An 11497-nucleotide genomic window follows, 5' to 3' on the forward strand; every position below is an offset into this window, starting at 1 on the left:
GCCAGGCAGCAAAGTGTTGGCCCAGCCAGAACTGGAACCCAGGAGACCTGGATTGAATAGTGACCCACAGAACAATTGTCCAACCGGAAATGTGAAAGCTTATTTGGAATAAGGGTCTTTGCAGATGTAATTACGGTGCGGGTCTCAAGACGAGATTATCCAGGTTTAGAGTGGGCCCTGAATCAAATGACAAGGGTGCTTACAGGACACAAAAAAGGAAAAGACACACACACAGAGAATATTGTGGTGTGAGGTGGGGGGCAGAGTTTGGGGTGATGCGGGGGATTGCAGGCAGCCACCAGGAGCGGGGCGCGTGGCCTGGAAGGGACTGTCCCCCAGAGCATCCAGAAGAAACGAGCCTGGCCAACACCTTGATTTCAACTTTAGCCTCTGCCATTGTGAGAGAATACATTTCCATTGTTTGAAGCCTCCGAATTCGTGTTAATATGCTACCGCAGCCCTGGGAAGCGAGTGCGAACCTCGCCCAGTCCTGCGCGGGGCGGTTCCCGCAGTCCACCTGCAGCCTTGGGCGATGGCAAGTTTGTCAGTTCATGAAGACGATTTATTTTCCTCTAAAAGATAGCAGCTGTAGAAGGTATCCAAATGCGTATAAGCGTGTTAAAATCACGCTATCAGCACACAAAGCTTAGAAGCGTAAATGAGAAGGCCAGCCCCCCAGGCGGGCCAGGCCCATTCTGCGCATGCGTCGTGACCGTGACTGAGCCGACTTAGTAGGCACCTGCTAACCCAAGCGGGAAGTCACGTGCAGGAGGGAGACGGACCCCCAGAAAATGGGTTTCAGATGCCTTCGCTATTCCAACCTACCAGCAGTCAGGGCAGAAGATGAATTCTATACTGTCTTATAAAAGTATCAGGCCTGCATCCTTCACAGAAAATCTCAAATGACTTTTACTGTAAGGAGGAAAACCAGCCACTTGTCACATAAAAGATGACAGGTCCTGACACAGCAGAAAAAAATGTTATGGAATGCAAAGAGGGAAGAGAAATGCAGACTGTTGAGATTCTGCTGTGTGTTTGATACAGGGACGGGCACACTATACATTCGTTGTTTTTAATCCACACGCAAACCACGTGAGGCAGGGGTTATTGGATTAGGGCCCACCCACATGACCTCATTTAACCTTAATTACCTCTTTAAAGGCCCTATCTACCGATACGGTCACACTGAGGGTTAGTGCTGCAACATATGAATTTGGGGGAGCACAATTCAGTCCACAACACCCACTCACAGAATAGTTGCTTTCCTTCTGATAACCTTGAGTTTTCCTTGTCTGTAGGCCTGTGTACCCCAAGGGAGGGAGCTGTACCGTGCCCCCCTGCACGGGCGGAAGAGACTGCTGCCTGTCTGCGTGGGGCTCCTTATGCCACGGAATCAACAGAAATATAAAATAAAAAAACACAGAAAAGTACGGATTAGAGTGATTGAGCCTAATTACCAAGAGGAAATTTGTTGGTTGCTACACAACTGGGGGGAAGGATGGCTGTGCCTGGAGCCTAGACTATTCCCTGGGGCACTTTTAAGATTCCCCATGTCCATAGTAAAAGTTCATGGAAAATACAGTATGCAAGGGAGGCAGAAGTATTGAGGACACAGACCCTTAGGGTTACTCTGTCAGATAGAGCACTCTGCCCAGCTGAGGATCTGGTCAAGGGCAAAGAAAATATGGAAAGACAGCGAAAGAAGGAAGTCACAAATATCAACTATGTGTTTGTGACCAGTTACAGAAAAAAGGACTGTAGTAGCTTTGCGTATTTTCTCTTTGCACACGTTATGGTATCTATCCACGTGTATGAATTAGCTATGTCCTTTCCCGTTCATGGTTTCATATTCACGTTATTGGGGGACAACTTTGCAATGCAGCCTTTGTGCAGCTGAATGTCGGGGTGCTGTGGCTGAACTTAAGGAGTAATGAATTGAAGCAGTGATGGCCAGGACGCTCTCTCTCCTCATTTTGGCAAAAGAGTGAGAACTTCTTCACTTGTACAAAGGGTAGCTGCATCTCGTTAGAGGGAAACATTAGCTGTGTCATTTTTGTGTGGGAGTTCAAACACGTTTGTAAGTTGAGTAGCCTGGGATTGATGTAGTGCCTCTCGCGCTAAATCTCCCTTTCTGCTCTGCACATTGGCGCTGGAGCTGGACCCTGGAAACCCCTCTCCTCTACCACAGTATTACTCCTTCCCAGCCTGCCGCACCGCAGGGCGCTGCTGTGCTGTAGCAAAGGAAGGGGCTCCTCTTCCTGGTTATGGCGGCTTTCCCCACCTTCTACGAGGCTGTCAGCCGTCTGTGGGGTGACCAGTAGGGTTCCCTGGGTGTCCCTGCTCCCCAGTGGACCACTTCCTACGGATCCGCTCTGGTCTTCCCACCCGCAAGCGTCTCACCCGCCTGGCCAGCTGCTCCTGCAGACACCTCTGGCAAGTTCTGATGCCACCAGCATGCCATAGGCTCCCGTGCAGCCACCGCCCCTCCAGCGAGATCCAGACCTCAGCCGTGATGGGGCGTGGCGCTGGGAAGCTACTCTGAGTCCTTCCTTCCTTGTTCTCTCCCCCTGGGCACTAAAGGAGGTAGCTGCGCCCTGCATTTGTTAATCCTGTATTCCAGAGAGTCCTCTTTCACTCCCGTTGGTATTTAACCACCTTTTGCAAGTCAATCATTCTTTGCACTAAGTTTTCCCTGTTCAGATTATGGGTGGAGTTTCTGTCTTCTCTCTGGACCCTAACTCACAGCGTGATTCAGGCGAGCAGTGGGGGAAAGAGGTAGGTAGGACAGATTTAGATCTCAGACAGAGGTGCTCTTATTAAAGTATTAAATATCCCCCGTGAACAGTCGACACAGTTTATGGGGGCACCCTCCGGGCGCCCCCACTGTCTTGGGATTTGAGGACACAGCGGTGAGCCAAAACAATAATGCCTGCAGTTATGTGGCTCAGCGTCTGAGACACGGTGGCAGAGCCGGCTTTTCCGTTAATCATCTGTGTGGCCTTGGGGTGACACTTCATTTCTGAGAGTTTGAGTATCCTCATCTGAAAAATGTGAACAATAACAGTACCAGAGGTGTTCTGAGAACTAAGTGTGGCGTTACATCCCAATAAACTCATTGCAAATTGAAAATATTGTAAGTTGAAAATGCACTGAAGGTACCTAACCTACCGAACACCATAGCTTAGCCTCGCCTACCGGAAACGTGCCCGGAACACTTACATTAGCCTACGGCTGGGCAAAACCACCTAACAGAAGCCTATGTAATAATAAAGCGTCACATACCTCTTGTAATGTATTGAATGCTACACAGAAAGTGAAAAACGGAATGGCTGTACGGGTCCTGGAAGTGTGGTTTTTACTGACTGGGTATCACTTTCCCAAGACGTGAAGACAAAAAATCTTCAGTCAAACCACTGTCTGTAAATGGTTTCAGGCTGTGAAGGCTGAATAACTTGCATTTACTTTTATTAATAAACTGCAGAAGGACAGTGACAGGAAGCACAGTGCCACCTCCCATCTTTACAGAGGAGGAAAACGGTGCAGAGAGGTTAGAGTTGCATGGCAAACTTGTGGCAGACTTGGACCCAGAACTCAGTGACGCCCAGCCAGGCCCCTCCCCCAGCTGGCATCGTAGTGGGGATTGCAGCTAGGTCCTGCAGACTGGCTTGAGTAGAAGGTGGGGCTGCGATGAACTGGACCCCGCCTGAGTCCGGCTGAGCTCTTTCCTGAGGGTGACTGGGGGTGGAGGGACCTGTTGAGGTTGCTGCCACTGGGAGCCATTTAGCAGGCGTCACTTGGGCCCTGGGGCCACTTGTCTCCCTGGTTGCCTCACCTGCCAGTGGGCAAGGCTTGAGGATTATATGCCATTTCACCTTCGAGATGCTAAGAGCATCACCGACTTGGAGCGCTAGCTGGGCTGGACCCTGGGAGCTGGCTCTGCTGGCAGCCCCTCCCCCTCCCTCTCTCCTTCCATCGCTTTCTCTTGTCCCGCCCCATTCCTGCATCTTTTCCCTCCTCTTCCTCATTGTCATCTTCTCTTCCTTCTCCTTTCTCTTCTTCCTTCCTCCCTCTGGCCCCTCAACCCATCTCATCCTCTTCTCCCTGTTCTTCTCTCAGTCCTTTTCTATCACTTTCCTCTCCTCCCCCATCCCCTTCTTCTCCTCTAGTTCTCCTCCTCTGCTCTCCCTTCTTCCCCTCCTCTCACCTCCACCTTCTCTTCCTTGACCCCGTTTTCTCCTTTCATTCCCCTTTCTGTTCTCTCTAGGGAGTCCTTCTGGCCCCCATGAAAAGGGGCCACGCTTGTCTCTAGCCTGCACTCAAGGCTTCTTGCTAAAAATCCACTGTCCTTGGGCTTGTTGCCAGCAGCAATAACACTCCTTCTCTCCCTCCTAATTAGCTACTGCCTTTGGCTGTTTTGACTGGGCCTGTGCAACGCACTCTGTTTCTGAACAGAACAGCTCTACCTAAGGGCTTCTGTTTGTGGAGCAAGGCAGTGTCTGCCCAGCAACTATGTGATTCTCAGCTCCAGGACCTGGCTCCTGTCGCGTCCTGAAGAAGGAAAGAGCCAGGCACTGGGCCATCGGCCTTGGGCTTCTCCTGCAGGAGGAAGTTCCTAGAGTCACAGGGTAGTTGATAGAGAGGGCACACTGAGCCTCACGGCTGGCCCCAGCCCACCTGCCCTGCATTGTAGGAGACCCTGCTACAGTTCTGTGGCAAAGACATAGGTCTGAGTCTGCAGATTTGGGTTCAGATCATGCCTCTGCTCCATCCTTCACTAGGCTCTCTGAGCCTCACTTTTCTTGTCTGTAAAATGGGGGAATATTACCCGACTTACAGGGCAGATGCGGGGACAAAAAGAGCTGCTATAAGAAAAGCACCTGTACAGTTGGTGGCACCTGGCAGGTGCTCGGCAAATGTTACTTCTTTATTTCCCTTCCCCATCGCCCAAACTCTCAATGCAAACTACCCTCAAACCAAAGGAATGTGCTCACATTCATACATTTTCTGACTGAAGTGTCTTGATTTTTCTTCTCCACCAGGAGAACTCTTAATCATCCTTCAAAACCCATCCTCAAATGCCACAGCTGCCGTGAAGCCTTCTCTGACCATATACTCCCCCTTCCCTGGTGGGATTAGTCTCCTCCTTCACATGCTACTTAGTCAAGGCTCTTCAGTGTCCAGAGGCAGCTCCAATGAAGGGTATTTAATAATGTCTGTTGCTGCCTTTCATGGAAATTGTCACAACTGGACTTCCTGGGGACCAGGCATAGGAAGCCAAAGGAATCAAGACAGGGTCTCTCTCTTCTTTCTCATATAGACCTTGTCTCTGCTTCTCACAACAGATTTTCTGAACTCATCTGTCATTGTACATGTGGTTGAAAGTGGCATCCACAGTCCTAACTGCATATGGCCCTTTGGTGTGAATAAAATGAAAGACAGCTGTGAAGATGACCAGGGATATTTCCCTGAGCCACTCAGTGCGGCCAAAGGAGGGTCATCACATAACCCATACACAATGTCACACCTTCAGTAAAGGGCATGTGGGAGCAGTCCCCAGAGAAGGGGCAGGCACACAATTCACCACACCCGCCAGACTTCCCAGGCGGCTCTGAGCACGCTGCTATCAGGGCCTTGGCATGGAGCACAAGGCTCTGGATCCACTGTCTATCTGCCTTTCCCACCAGAGGGCAAGTTCTTCTTTGTTGCTGCAGCTTATGGAACAAGCTGGGACAGGACAGGTGCCAATGCTGCATGGAATGACTGCAGGAAAAGAGAGGCAATGAAAAAACAAGGGTTGTTGTTCTCCATGATGCTGCCCTATTCAAATTTGTTTCAAATTCCTTATTCCTGTATTCTGTTATCCAGAGAGAACTATCACTCATGATTCATCTTAAGTCTGTGTCCACTCACATAGCCATCCATCCACTCCACCACTTACTCATTCATCCATCCATTTTCTTTCCATTTTTTACACATCTTCACAATATTTCTTTCCTCCATCCCTCTTACAATTTATTTAACCATCCATGCATCCATCTATCCATCCATCCCACCCATCCATCCATCATATCCATCCATCCATCCATCACATCCATCCATCTATCACATCCATCCATCCATCCATTCATCCATCACATCCATCTATCCATCATATCCATCCATCACATCCATCCATCATATCCATCCATTTATCCATCACATCCATCATAGCCATCCATCACATCCATTCATCACATCCATTCATCCATCACTTCCATCCATCACATCCATCCATCACATCCATACATCCATCACTTCCATCCATCCATCCATCACATCCATCCATCCATCACATCCATCCATCACATCCATTCATCCATCCATCCATCACATCCATCCATCCATCCATCACACCCATCCATCCACTCATCCATCCATCACATCCATCCATCCATCCATAACATCCATCCATCACATCCATCCATCACATCCATCCATCACATCCATCTATACATCCATCTCATTCATCCATCACATCCATCCATCCATCACATCCATTCATCCATCCATCCATCCATCACATCCATCCATCCATCCATCACATCCATCCATCAATCACACCCATCCATCCATCCATCAATCACACCCATCCATCCACCCATCCATCCATCACATCCATCCATCCATCCATCACATCCATCCATCACATCCATCCATCCACCCATCCATCCATCACATCCATCCATCACATCTATCCATCTATCACATCCATCCATCACATCCATCCATCACATCCATCCATCCATCCATAACATCCATCCATCACATCCATCCATCACATCCATCTATACATCCATCACATCCATCCATCCACCCATCCATCCATCACATCCATTCATCCATCCATCCATTCATCCATCACATCCATCCATCCATCACACCCATCCATCCACCCATCCATCCATCACATCCATCCATCCATCCATCACATCCATCCATCACATCCATCCATCCACCCATCCATCCATCCATCCATCACATCCATCCATCACATCCATCCATCCATCCATCACATCCATCCATCCATCCATCACATCCATCCATCACATCCATCCATCCACCCATCCATCCATCACATCCATCCATCCACCCATCCATCCATCACATCCATCCATCCACCCATCCATCCATCACATCCATCCATCACACCCATCCGTCCATCCATCACACCCATCCATCCATCACATCCATCCATCCATCCATCACATCCATCCATCACATCCATCTATCCATCCATCACATCCATCCATCACATCCATCCATCCACCATCCATCCATCCATCCATCACATCCATCCATCACATCCATCCATCCACCCATCACACCCATCCATCCACCCATCCATCCATCACATCCATCCATCACATCCATCTATACATCCATCACATCCATCCATCCACCCATCCATCCATCACATCCATTCATCCATCCATCCATTCATCCATCACATCCATCCATCCATCCATCACACCCATCCATCCACCCATCCATCCATCACATCCATCCATCCATCCATCACATCCATCCATCACATCCATCCATCCACCCATCCATCCATCCATCCATCACATCCATCCATCCATCCATCACATCCATCCATCACATCCATCCATCCACCCATCCATCCATCACATCCATCCATCACATCCATCCATCCACCCATCCATCCATCACATCCATCCATCACACCCATCCATCCATCCATCACACCCATCCATCCATCACATCCATCCATCCATCCATCACATCCATCCATCACATCCATCCATCACATCCATCTATCCATCCATCACATCCATCCATCACATCCATCCATCCACCATCCATCCATCCATCCATCACATCCATCCATCACATCCATCCATCCACCATCCATCCATCCATCCATAACATCCATCCATCACATCCATCCATCACATCCATCTATACATCCATCACATCCATCCATCCACCCATCCATCCATCACATCCATTCATCCATCCATCCATTCATCCATCACATCCATCCATCCATCCATCACACCCATCCATCCACCCATCCATCCATCACATCCATCCATCCATCCATCACATCCATCCATCACATCCATCCATCCACCCATCCATCCATCCATCACATCCATCCATCACATCCATCCATCCATCCATCACATCCATCCATCCATCCATCACATCCATCCATCACATCCATCCATCCACCCATCCATCCATCACATCCATCCATCACATCCATCCATCCACCCATCCATCCATCACATCCATCCATCACACCCATCCATCCATCCATCCATCACACCCATCCATCCACCCATCCATCCATCACATCCATCCATCCATCCATCACATCCATCCATCACATCCATCCATACATACATACATCACATACATCCATCACATATATCCATCACATCCATACATCACATCCATACATCCGTCATGTTTCCCTGGCTCTTTTCCCATTTACTTATGCCTAATAGAACCCAAATATCCATCAAAGCATCCTCAGCTTCCCTGTAGATTATTTCACATGCTTCCTGACAGGACTCAACTCTCCAGTGAGGCATCAAGTAGAATCCACCATTTACTTCCAGTTTTCCTACACAACACTACTGAAATACACACACACACACACACACACACACACACACACACACCTCTGCCCGGGACTGTTGCCTTTACTGGGTGCTGCTCCTGCTGGCACCACAACTGCCTCTTCTGTCCCCACCCCTGCCTGGAGCCCCTGAGGAGCCAAAGCTGCACAGTGGTGCATGGCAATGTGATGTCCCAAAGTTGTCACATTTGTGGTTGTAGTTGTTTCATGGAAACACCTTTGCAGGTGACAAATATCAAGACAAAATTCAGGGGTGGGTGGGATGAGGAACAGAGACATCCTGAGGGTGCCGGACACAGCAGGCATGAAAAACCCTCAGCCAAATTAAGTCATGAATGAGTGGGGAATTTAGGTCTTGTGACACCCCAGAATAGATATACCTGCTGCCTCGGGCTGAATTCATCCACGCCAGCTCTCCTGGAGGGCATTTTCTGGGTGATTGTTCTGCCTTTGTGTCCCCCATCCAGGGAGAGACAGGGAGGAAGAGGTATCTATTTTTATACCTCCTAGAGCTGCAGGGGAGCAGGGAAGCAGCCCGCCGGCTGCCGGCACCTAGGCAATGTCAGGCAGCTGATTAGGGGAGGAGGGGATAATGAAGGCTGCCACCTTGGTCCCTGACACTACCCAGAAAATGCCCTTAGCAGCATCGTGGGCAGCATGCTCAGCTACTGTCACTCAAACCCAGACATCAGAACCCACAGAAGAAACAGCACAGGCTGAGCCGATACCTGTCCCATTATTATATATAAGTACTATAGATATAATACATACACATACACATATATGTGCAAACATGATTATTTAATGCTGGTGGTTGCCCAGCAACAGAAGTTCCTATAATTGAGGAATTCCCCCCTTAGGAGATAGAGCTAAAAATGCCAGAGACGTTCTTTCCCAGCCCCCTTTGCAGTTTTTGAGTGAGGTCACATGATAAGGCTCCTCCAATCAGATCCCAAGGGGAAGTGGTTCTCCTTGCCCAGCCTGCTCTGGCGGTGATGGTGGTGACGGTGGCAGCAGAGGCAGGAACATGCCTAGCCAGTGCCCATGAGAAACTAGGGGTCAGAGGTCCACTGCAGCCAGAAGGCTCGGACAGTGGTGGTGAGGGTGGTGCAGGCTGTGGGTGCAGGACTTGGTGGAGGAGGCCGGGCTGCTTCATCAGGGCGTCAATTTGGGGCACCGGTCCTGGTGCCATAGCCCCTAGCCTGGCTCCTAACGCTCCCAGTGATTCTGCAAATAATTCTCATCATTTTTAGTAGCTTTATTGAGATAGAATCCTTAAATTCGCTTCCTTTTAAGTGTAAAATTAAAAGAACTTAGGTAAATTTCCAGTGCTGTGCAGCCTTTAGCACAAGCCAGCTTTAGAATATTTCCATCACCCCAACAAGAAACTCGGCCCCATTTGTAGCTTACACCTCCCAGGCCCAGGCAAGCACGAATCTTTGTCTCTCTGTGCCTTTCCTTGACATTTCATACAATGGTTCCATGCACTATATGGTCTTCTGTGTCTGGCTTCTTCACTTAGAATAGCATTTCAAGATTCGTTCATGTCGTGGCATGTATCAGTACCATGGTCTGTTCCTTTAGACGGCTGAAGGTATTCTACTGTGTGAATGTACCACTGTTTATCCATTGACCAGCTCCAGGGCATTTGGATTCTTTCCAGTTTGGGCAAGTTTCGGGGGCCCTTCTACCACAGGGACTCTACAGGTCTAAAAATTTCTTTCTCATCCCTCCATCCAATAAATGTCTAATTAATGCACAGATCTCAGCTGACCTGCTACCTCCTTGGGGAGGCTTCCTCTCCCAGGAGTAGGCCCGGATCCTTTGTGTCCAGGCACTCTGGGGCCTCACCTTCCCCCTTCAGAGCTGATCTCAGTTTGCAATTCATAGTCAGCCCTGCTCCTCCTCTTCTGCTAGACTGTAAGATCATCAGAACAAGGACTGCATCTGGCTTTTCTTCACCACCACATTCTCAGTTCTCTGAGCAGAGCCTGGCACACAGTAGGTGCTCACTAAACACCTGCTTACCAGATGCATAAACAACCTACTGTTTATGAAGCACCTAATGTGTGCCAAGCACTGTGCCACATACTTAAGTGCCTGAACTAATCCAGTCCTCCTCAAATCCCAGCTCGATCCCCCTCGCAGGAATAGCATAACTGCTGCCCAGCAAGGTAAGTGGCCAGCCTAGACTCTCATGGCCAGTGGATGGCAGAGCCATAGCTCAAGCCCACATGCCTCTGAGCCTTAATCACCTCACTTCTGTGCTCCTAATATACAAAGCCACTCTCGGCCCTGCTGTGGCACTAATTAGTCTGCACTGTGCTTGCCCACTTAGGCACCTCCCTCCCTGTGCCCGTGAGCTCTTGAGGGTGGACATCCTGACTTGTGTCCCCATATCCCCCCAGTACCGGGCCTAAGGACGCCCTACAAGACCAAGGATGAATGGGGAGAAGTGAAAGCAGATACAGCCCAGACTCAGGCTCATCAATACTTGTCAATTGATGGAGCCCAGCGGGTGCCCAGAGCTATCTGCTACAGGAAGGTCTGCAGGAGAGAAGCACAGGGCTCCCAGAGGTCAGCATCCGCATTTCTACTGGATTAACTGGGGTCCCCTTGGGGTGAGCTGGGCTCTGTGCTGCTGCCTGGGGCAGCGAGGCTGCTCCAAGGTCTCTGCTCTCCCACGCTGATGCACAGTGGCCTGCGTGCCCTGCCCGCGTCTAAGCATCTCTAAAGACCAGCAAAGGGCAGGGCAGACACCACAGCTGCGCTGGCCGAATAATGCAATTAGCCCTTTAATGAGGAGCCTGGGGGCATCCCCTCCTCGGACTGCGGGCCCAGGACCCC

The sequence above is a fragment of the Microcebus murinus genome, chromosome 2 (genome assembly GCF_040939455.1).
Source record: "Microcebus murinus isolate Inina chromosome 2, M.murinus_Inina_mat1.0, whole genome shotgun sequence".
Lineage (NCBI taxonomy): Eukaryota > Metazoa > Chordata > Mammalia > Primates > Cheirogaleidae > Microcebus > Microcebus murinus.